Source organism: Notolepis coatsorum, assembly GCF_963971535.1.
Source record: "Notolepis coatsorum genome assembly, chromosome: 12".
Classification (NCBI taxonomy): domain Eukaryota; kingdom Metazoa; phylum Chordata; class Actinopteri; order Aulopiformes; family Paralepididae; genus Notolepis; species Notolepis coatsorum.
In genome coordinates, this window is record NC_140176.1 from 112,466,948 (window position 1) to 112,477,332 (window position 10,385).

The 10,385-nt window shown below is 42.2% G+C and overlaps 1 long non-coding RNA gene across 1 annotated transcript; it reads left to right on the forward strand.

The window, feature by feature from the left end:
- Window positions 1-8,763: 8,763 nt before the first annotated feature.
- LOC311238179 lies at window positions 8,764-10,050 on the forward strand. The gene is made up of 3 exons (XR_014620328.1): window positions 8,764-8,916; window positions 9,656-9,758; window positions 9,953-10,050. It is a non-coding gene; the product is annotated as an uncharacterized lncRNA (long non-coding RNA).
- Window positions 10,051-10,385: the final 335 nt, after the last annotated feature.

Consider the following 10,385-nt stretch of genomic DNA (forward strand, 5'->3'; position numbering starts at 1 on the left):
CTTAGTCGTGTAGTGTATCTTGTAGACCAGGCCCATTGCAAGTTGCTGTACTCTGTCGTCTACTCTAAGCCATCCTAGGTAGTCAAAGTGGGCAGGGGGTGAGGTGGGTTCTAGGAGTAAGGTCAAGCAGTAGTCTGACCAGTTTGTTTTGTGATGTTTGTAATCTTGTTTTTAGCGCCTTTGAGGTGCAAGCATAGTCGTAGTACCCTTGAATGAGTGCTCCTGCCAGAGTCTTCAGGGTATTCTTGTTTACCAGAGAGGAGATCCGGTACAAGAATCTAGTTTGTTGGTTGACTTTTTTCATTACATTGGATGCCATTTTGTCACAGGAACGATTTGCCTCTAGGATGGAACCTAGGTACCGGTATGTAATTTCCTCTTTCCTTGTGACAATAGTTGTATAATGCTGTATTGTATGTATCTGTGTGTATGAGAGAGGGATATGCGCATGTGTGTTCGCCCCCTGTGCCTATGCAAATGCCCCCGCGTGCCTATGCAGGCACGCGTGCCTAGGGTTGCCGACCCCTGCTATATAGGTTTAAGAGGGGAGGTCGCTTATAAGCCCTTGGTTTTTTTTTTACCTTTCCTGCACATTTTTAACTGTTCTTCTTTTACTTATTTTATTCCAGAATGTATGTTTGTAAGTGCAAATAACAATAAACAATAAACAATAAACTTTGTAAAGTGAAATTGGCGAATGAATGATTTTACGCCTGTGTAGTAATGTAATCCTTGTAGTTTTATACCAATGTTATTTAATGATGTTTGTACTGTACTGTGGAAACCATTATGTGAAAGGTTTGTTTGTCTGTTTATGTACGTTTCCAATGCAGTTTTCACGGCGCTAAACATGACGTCACGGATTGAGATTGAACAGTCGTGTCTCCGGGACAGTTATTCAAATTTAGCCTTTAGTTTGTTTATTTATCAACATGTGTGTCATCACATATGATCGCCAATCACTACTGATCGCCAATCACTACTGGACATATGGACGTTTTCAATAGATTACGGTCTCAGGACCCTCCAGTCTCAGGACCTCAGTCTCAGGACCTCAGTCTCAGGACCTCAGTCTCAGGACCTCAGTCTCAGGACCCTCCAGTTTCCAGTGAACAAAAAGTCAGCTAGATGAGGAAAATGTAAACAAACAATCATCTGTTAGCTTATGATATCTTGCTGCTAAATTAACTGTTTATTATTTGACTTAATGACTATGGTAATTAATCTTAGCCAGCACCTTAATTAAACTCCAGATGATAAAAGCATCGATATCTGTCTGTCAGCTACATTAAATCAGCAGTAGCCTACTGTCTTCAGTGTTTTGCAATTATGCCACATCAATGTGGAACGCCCTACCCACAGCTGTAAAGGAATGTGAATCACTACCCACTTTCAAAACCTCTCTAAAAGAGCACCTACGGGAGACTGCAATTCGAAACTGGCCCCTGTAAATGTCCTAACGCAACCCCCTCCAATGTACAGTAAATGTCCTAACCCAGTAATACACGAGACCCTCTTCTTGGACCAAGTAAGGTTTCGTCGATAATCCAATGTAATGTACAGTTACCCCCACCCCGCCTACCCATCCCCCCCCAACCCACCCCACCCAACCACCTCCAATGTACAGTCCCCCCCCCACACCCCACCTACCCAACCCCTACCTAACTCTTTTTGTATCACAAACAGTACTGTATTTGTAAATCTGGTATGTCATAAATGTATAGATGTAGCAGTACTGTCTATCTGTATGTCATGTATGTCATTATGTTATGATGAATTGAAAATGGGGGACCCTGATGTAAACAAGACGAACGTCTTTCTCTGGTCTGCATCCCCTTAACAATTGTTTGTATTGAGCCGTACTGTATTCTCTGGACATAAGCAATGACGTTGCTAAGTTTTTCTCTCTTGTTAGAAAGGGGATAACTTCTTCAGTTCGATTTGATATTTATTTATCTCGAACATTTTCAACCATAAACACACACATTTGTAATAAAAAAAAAAACGAAAAACGAAATAAAATACAAATAAATTTAAATATATCTTCCTATGGAAGGAATAATCAACATAGCTCAAGACAGATAGTTGACTAACGTAGCTAGCTAAACCATGTATTCAACTGCATGTATGTAGTATGTACATATTGTAAGTGATGTTCTATGTTCTATGTTGGAACAATGCTGTAACAATGCTGCACTGAAAACAAATTCCACCAGCATGGCTGGGTGTCATTAAAGAATCTAATCTAATCTAATGAGGACTTGGATGTCTTTAACCAGGCTAGCATTTGTGTCAGCTAATCATCAGAGCACACAGGCATTTGCATGAACGTAGTAATATTATATTATGTGCTGAACGTGATCTCAAAGTCTGGTGACTGCTTTTATTTGGGAGTAAATCTTTGAGTTACCGTATCCCAATCTGTGTGTTTAGTGACCCCGCCCGCTTCATATACTTCTGTGCCCCCCTGTGCCCCAGTAGAGTGCTGGGTCTAGATACGCCCCTGATTGTACCCATTCTACAATCTGTTAATAAAATGTTCAATCAATCAATAAATGCTTGTTTAATACCCAGACTGTACGACTCTGAACTCTGTTGCCTATACTCAACTTATACCTACCTACTGGTCTGCTTCACTGTCTACCCATATACAGTAGACACACGCACAAAATGGCGGCCGAAGGCAGGTGTGGTTTGTGGGGCTCCACAACTATCCTCCTTTTTTTTTCTTTTTTTTTTTAATGTTCTCCAGTTTTCCAGAAGCCCAGCTACCTCCAGGCTTTGCCCAGGCCTCAGCAGTGGCCCTGCTACCTCCAGGCTTTGCCCAGGCCTCAGCAGTGGCCCTGCTACCTCCAGGCTTTGCCCAGGCCTCAGCAGTGGCCCTGCTACCTCCAGGCTTTGCCCAGGCCTCAGCAGTGGCCCTGCTACCTCCAGGCTTTGCCCAGGCCTCAGCAGTGGCCCTGCTACCTCCAGGCTTTGCCCAGGCCTCAGCAGTGGCCCTGCTACCTCCAGGCTTTGCCCAGGCCGCAGCATGCCCTACTACCTCCAGGCTTTGCCCAGGCCTCAGCAGTGGCCCTGCTACCTCCAGGCTTTGCCCAGGCCTCAGCATGCCCAGCTACCACCAGGCCACAGCATAAATCAAGCAGCTGGTCAACCTGCAACAGTCTCTACAAACAACCTGTTGTTCGAGCTCCAGTCTGGATTTAGAACATCACATTCCACAGACACATGTTTATTATATCTGACAGACCACATTAGAACAGAGGTGGACAAAGGTAAATTCGGTGGGATTGTTTTATTAGATTTACAAAAAGCCTTCGACACCATTAACCACAACATACTTTTATATAAACTGAAGGCTATGGGTTTTAACAGTATATCCTTAAGGTGGATGGAGTCATATCTGAGAGGCAGGAAACAAGTAGTGGAGAGATTAATGGGAGCATCTCCTCCTCACTCCAACAGACGTGTCACTGAAAGGTAGGCTACAGACAGCTCAGAACAAATGAGTTAGACTGATTTTAAAACTCCAACCCAGGACTCACCTTTCACAGACACATTTTAACAGCCTCAAGTGGCTCAGGGTTGAGGAGAGGGTCTCTCAATTAAAACTCTGCATGGTACACAAGATACTCTGGAATACTGTACCTCAGTGGATATTTTAACAGGGTTAGGGATGTACACGGACACGCCACCAGGGGGAGCCCTACAGACCTCGTCCCAGTGAGACGCAACAGAGTAATGGGCCAAAACTCATTCCTGTATTCAGCAGCAGTTCTATGGAAATAACCTACCAATGGAGTTGAAGTCCATAAGCCCCTTCTCCACTTTTAAATCATCTATAAAGAGGTGGATCATGAGTAGCAGAAGCTGGGAGTAGATAACAAAGGGATTATATTATGTGTCTTTCCTTTTGTTCTTTTGTTGTTTGTAAAATGGATTACAACTGTATTTATGTATGTATTAATAGTATTGAATAGTTGATCAATTGATTAAATTGTCTGCAATATGTCGTCATCGTCCCCCCTCCCCCTCCCTGGTGTGGCGGGCTCACCCATGCTTATCCACAGACTCTGATCATGGTATTCTTTATACCACACATCCTGACACACAGACACTAGAAACAGCCAGGTCCACACACCAGGACATGACTCCACACACCAGGACATGACTCCACACACCAGGACATGACTCCACACACCAGGACATGACTCCACACAGCAGGACATGACTCCACACACCAGGACAAGACTCCACACACCAGGACATGACTCCACACACCAGGACATGACTCCACACACCAGGACATGACTCCACACACCAGGACATGACTCCACACAGCAGGACATGACTCCACACACCAGGACATGACTCCACACACCAGGACATGACTCCACACAGCAGGACATGACTCCACACACCAGGACATGACTCCACACAGCAGGACATGACTCCACACACCAGGACATGACTCCACACACCAGGACATGACTCCACGGACAGCAATGATGAAGGACCGCAATGGAAACAAGCCTATGGCTTTATTGTGTTATTTAATCCTATTAGTAAATGGTGGGCTGATATGTATACCTGTTCAATTGTATATGTGTTATTCAATAAATAAATTGAATAAACGATTCAATCAATCAATCAATCAATACTCTGTATGATAGCATGTACAAGTTACAACAGTGCTGTATATACCGCACATTTACATTTGTATCTTTATATTACCGCATATATATAGACCCATATTAGTCTGAATATACCTGCATATAACCCCTCTATATACTTGCTTGTACACCTGCACACAAGCCCTAGCTCTGTGATAGCATGTACTATAATGCTGTATATACCATATATATATATATATATTCATATTCCCACCTTATATATACCTATCCTCACCTGTCTGTACTTACCTGCACATAGTCCTTTACTATATCTGTACATATCCTACTCTTACTATTACACTTCTGGCCAGTAGTAGTCATACTGTCTCTATTTATATAATACAACTCTGTATATACATCTGATTAGCACTACATGCTGTATGACGACAATACATTTTAATCTAATCTAATCTAAAAAAATGAACCACATTCCTACCAGTTTTTTGGTTCCTACCAGTTTTTTGGTTCCTACCTAAATGCTGCTAGTTTAATGGCGGAACTAATGGTTGAAGCCCACAGTGTTCGGGGATGTTTTATGCCGACGCACGCGTGTCAATTTAAGAGATAGTTTCACTTCTTCTTGTAAAGAGATAGTTTCACTTCTTCTTGTAAAGAGATAGTTTCACTTATTCTTGTAAAGAGATAGTTTCACTTCTTCTTGTAAAGAGATGGTTTCACTTCTTCTTGTAAAGAGATAGTTTAATTTCTTCTTGTAAAGAGATAGTTTCAGTCACAGTCTTCTTGTAAATAGATAGTTTCAGTCACAGTCTTCTTGTAAAGAGATAGCTTCAGTCACAGTCTTCTTGTAAAGAGATAGTTTCAGTCACAGTCTTCTTGTAAAGAGATAGCTTCAGTCACAGTCTTCTTGTAAAGAGATAGTTTCAATCACATTCTTCTTGTAAAGAGATAGTTTCAGTCACAGTCTTCTTGTAAAGTGATAGCTTCAGTCACAGTCTTCTTGTAAAGAGATAGTTTCAGTCACAGTCTTCTTGTAAAGAGATAGTTTCACAGTCTTCTTGTAAAGAGATAGTTTCACAGTCTTCTTGTAAAGAGATAGTTTCAGTCACAGTCTTCTTGTAAAGAGATAGTTTCAGTCACAGTCTTCTTGTAAAGAGATAGTTTCAGTCACAGTCTTCTTGTAAAGAGATAGTTTCAGTCACAGTCTTCTTGTAAAGAGATGGCTTCAGTCACAGTCTTCTTGTAAAGAGATAGTTTCAGTCACAGTCTTCTTGTAAAGAGATAGTTTCAGTCACATTCTTCTTGTAAAGAGATAGTTTCAGTCACATTCTTCTTGTAAAGAGATAGTTTCAGTCACAGTCTTCTTGTAAAGAGATGGCTTCAGTCACAGTCTTCTTGTAAAGAGATAGTTTCAGTCACAGTCTTCTTGTAAAGAGATAGTTTCAGTCACAGTCTTCTTGTAAAGAGATAGTTTCAGTCACAGTCTTCTTGTAAAGAGATAGTTTCAGTCACAGTCTTCTTGTAAAGAGATAGCTTCAGTCACAGTCTTCTTGTAAAGAGATAGTTTCAGTCACAGTCTTCTTGTAAAGAGATAGTTTCAGTCACAGTCTTCTTGTAAAGAGATAGTTTCAGTCACAGTCTTCTTGTAAAGAGATAGTTTCAGTCACAGTCTTCTTGTAAAGAGATAGCTTCAGTCACAGTCTTCTTGTAAAGAGATAGCTTCAGTCACAGTCTTCTTGTAAAGAGATAGCTTCAGTCACAGTCTTCTTGTAAAGAGATAGCTTCAGTCACAGTCTTCTTGTAAAGAGATAGTTTCACAGTCTTCTTGTAAAGAGATAGTTTCACAGTCTTCTTGTAAAGAGATAGTTTCAGTCACAGTCTTCTTGTAAAGAGATAGTTTCAGTCACAGTCTTCTTGTAAAGAGATAGCTTCAGTCACAGTCTTCTTGTAAAGAGATAGCTTCAGTCACAGTCTTCTTGTAAAGAGATAGATTCAGTCACAGTCTTCTTGTAAAGAGATAGTTTCAGTCACAGTTTTCTTGTAAAGAGATAGTTTGGAATATTGGAAAGAGATTTTGGAGCTCATATCTGAGATGACAGACATAGAAATCCCAACCGATCCTAAGTTATGTATACTACACTTATTTCCAGATACATTTCCAGCTTATGTTAGAAAGAGGAAATTGATAAATTTGTGTCTTTTACAAGCCAAGAGAGTGATAGCTCTAAACTGGAAGGAGATACAGAGACCAGGAGCTAAACAATTTGAAAGGACATGGACGTCATTTATCCATTTCCTGAAAAAAATTTGAGAATCTAAAGGAAAGCGATAGGAAATGGGAGAAAAAGGAAAAGAAACAAAAAATAAATATGAGGGTAGAGAAGCCGAAGAAAGGTTTTTATTTTTTATTTTTATATTTATTTATTTATTCTTTATTTTTATTTTTATCTTTGTGATCTCTTATAATTTATTTAATATTTGTTTTTATTATTGTAATATGTCTGTGTGAATGTCAATTCAAATTATGATTAGGGAAGAGAGGGGATTGAAGGGTATCTTTTTTCTTTTCGTCCTGTGTTAATGTCTGTACATACAGTTTTTGTCAGGTGAATGTCCAGCAGCACACCTTCAACTTCATCAACCACGTCTGTCCTGACAGTAACATTTATATCATTTCTCACAAAAGCACAGACCCCCCCCCTCCGCTACGACTGCGATCCTTTCTGACTACAGAGTAATTGGGTATATTTCCATTTCTGAATCACTGATACTGGGATCAAGCCAGGTCTCTGTAAAACAAATAACTCCCACCTTTGTTTTATAAGCCAGCAGACGAATCTCATCGATCTTTGGTGGTAAGCTCCTCACATTCAGGTGCATGAAGTGAAGTCCTTTCAGCCTGAAGACTTCTTCTTGGCTCGGGCTGCTGCTGTAGTCTGGACTAGGCCTGGTGGTGGAGCTGTAGCCTGGACTAGGCCTGGTGGTGGAGCTGCTGTAGCCTGGACTAGGCCTGGTGGTGGAGCTGCTGCTGTAGCCTGGACTAGGCCTGGTGGTGGAGCTGCTGTAGCCTGGACTAGGCCTGGTGGTGGAGCTGCTGCTGTAGCCTGGACTAGGCCTGGTGGTGGAGCTGCTGTAGCCTGGACTAGGCCTGGTGGTGGAGCTGCTGCTGTAGTCTGGACTAGGCCTGGTGGTGGAGCTGCTGCTGTAGTCTGGACTAGGCCTGGTGGTGGAGCTGCTGCTGTAGTCTGGACTAGGCCTGGTGGTGGAGCTGTAGCCTGGACTAGGCCTGGTGGTGGAGCTGCTGCTGTAGCCTGGACTAGGCCTGGTGGTGGAGCTGCTGCTGTAGCCTGGACTAGGCCTGGTGGTGGAGCTGCTGCTGTAGCCTGGATTAGGCCTGGTGGTGGAGCTGCTGCTGTAGCCTGGACTAGGTCTTGTGGTGAGGCTGGACTAGGCCTGGTGGTGGAGCTGGACTAGGCCTGGTGGTGGAGCTGGACTAGGCCTGGTGGTGGAGCTGGACTAGGCCTGGTGGTGGAGCTGGACTAGGCCTGGTGGTGGAGCTGGACTAGGCCTGGTGGTGGAGCAGGACATGGTCAGGTGGGAGTGCTGGGACAGTTAAGTTGAGAGGGCTGTGGGAAATGTCTGCAGAGGGATGTGGATTCTGCACCCAGAACGGGGGAGTCATAGCGTTGTTCTACAAGGGTGGAAATGTGGCAGCAAGGTTGTTCGCCATGACTGTAATTCCCTTATGATTGGGAAGAAGTCTATCATATTTATATAACTTTGTCTCAGTCCAGAAGGAATCAAAGTGGCTGATGTAGCCATATCCACAAGCTGAGCAAACATTTTGCAGCCATCTATCAGCACTGTAGATACGGCTAAAAGACTCAGAGCTCCCTCTGAGGGTGGCAATTAGACCAGAAAGAATGCAAACCTTGCCAAGATTTACAATTGTTGCTACTAGGTGTAACTGCCTCTGTGTTTAGTTTAAGTTTGGGTTCCTACCAGTTTTTTGGTTCCTACCTAAATGCTGCTGTTTAATGGCGGAACTAATGTTGAAGCTTAGCCCACAGTGTCCGGGGACGTTTTATGCCGACGCACGCGTGTCACAATCTCCGCGGATTTAAGAGATAGTTTCACTTCTTCTTGTAAAGAAAGAGTTTCACTTCTTCTTGTAAAGAGTTCATAAGATCAATAGAATAGAATAGAATCATCTTTATTGTCATTGTTACAAGGTCAAGAAGATGATACAGTCCCCATAATGTCCTCTCTTCATGCAGCCAATAAGGTACGTTTTTGGTGTTGTGGTTGTTAGCTATGTGTAGGCCCAAGCCATGGAGCTAAAGTGCTAACTAAATGTTTGCTAAGTGAGTTATTATTGCAGAAGGACTTAAAGACAAACGTCTTTCTCTGGTCTGCATCCCCTTAACAATTGTGTGTATTGAGCCGTACTGTATTGTACCCATTCTGAAATCTGTTAAATAACGTTTTCACAGACAGTCTCTTCCCCACCGCATGTATATATTCTCTCCCACCCACCCCCTCCTAATGTACAGTCCCCTCCCCATCATATGTATATACTCTGTCAGGATCTATGGGTAACAGTAATGTATATTTGAATACCGTTTATGTCACAAATGTATCAGTACTAAATACCTGTATGTCCCTATGCCATAAATGTCATGTATGTTGTGTATGTCATAAATGTCAATATGAATTGAAAATGGGGGACCCTGATGTAAACAAGACAAACGTCTTTCTCTGGTCTGCATCCCCTTAACAATTGTGTGTATTGAGCCGTACTGTATTGTACCCATTCTGCAATATGTTAAATAAAGTTTCCATTCATTCATTCATTCATTCATTCATTCATTCATTCATTCATTCATTCAATGTGTTTTATAGGTTAAGTTAATTTGTTTAACAATATTGCAAAGACATGTGACACTAAGAGACAAGTAGAAATAAGATGGATTTATGTTGTTATTGTTTGATCTGTGATTTATTGTATTTCATGTGTTTCACAGTTCTCACCGTCCGGATTTGAAAGAAATCCCACCAGTGCTATAAAGAACGTGTTGCTGTCATCATCGCATAAGAGGGAATTACACTAGGGCTGCATAGTCTTCGGTGAGTTTGATGTACCCATTATGTCTCGCGATGGTCTGTTGCGCTCCACAATAGTTGGAATATCTTTAATTATATCCAGGACTTTTGCACCAGAAAAGGAGTATGAGATTCCCTTGGGAATCGGGGCGTTTCTTACGATGGAATCACCCACAACATCTTCCTGAATGACTGACACACGCTTTGTGTGTTTCTAGTGTAAAGTGTCTCTGTGACGGAACTCTACTGGACCAAGGCTTTCTACTCAAACATCTGGATCAAAACCTTCTTCTTGTGGAACCAGACAGCAGACCGGACACCACAACACCTGTAAGTACAAACATGTAAACATTGTTTCCTCTTATTGCTCCTCCTTGCAGAAGCGGCGAGAAAGGAGCCTTGAAGTTGTACAATCCCAGTTTAATTGTAGAAAGTGCTAAATGTTTTCCATGTTTGTACTTTACCATCTCCATGGCAACTAACTGCGAGCATCTGCAGCGACGTGATTCTGTTCACAATGAAATGTTACATTTCTCCCGATACCGGGAGCTCCCGCTGTTAGCTCGATCGTAGCTGTAGCTTCAAGTCTACTTTTATTATCACATACGGTACAAGTAGATTACAGTGAAATGCTTGGTTCTGTATGAGCCT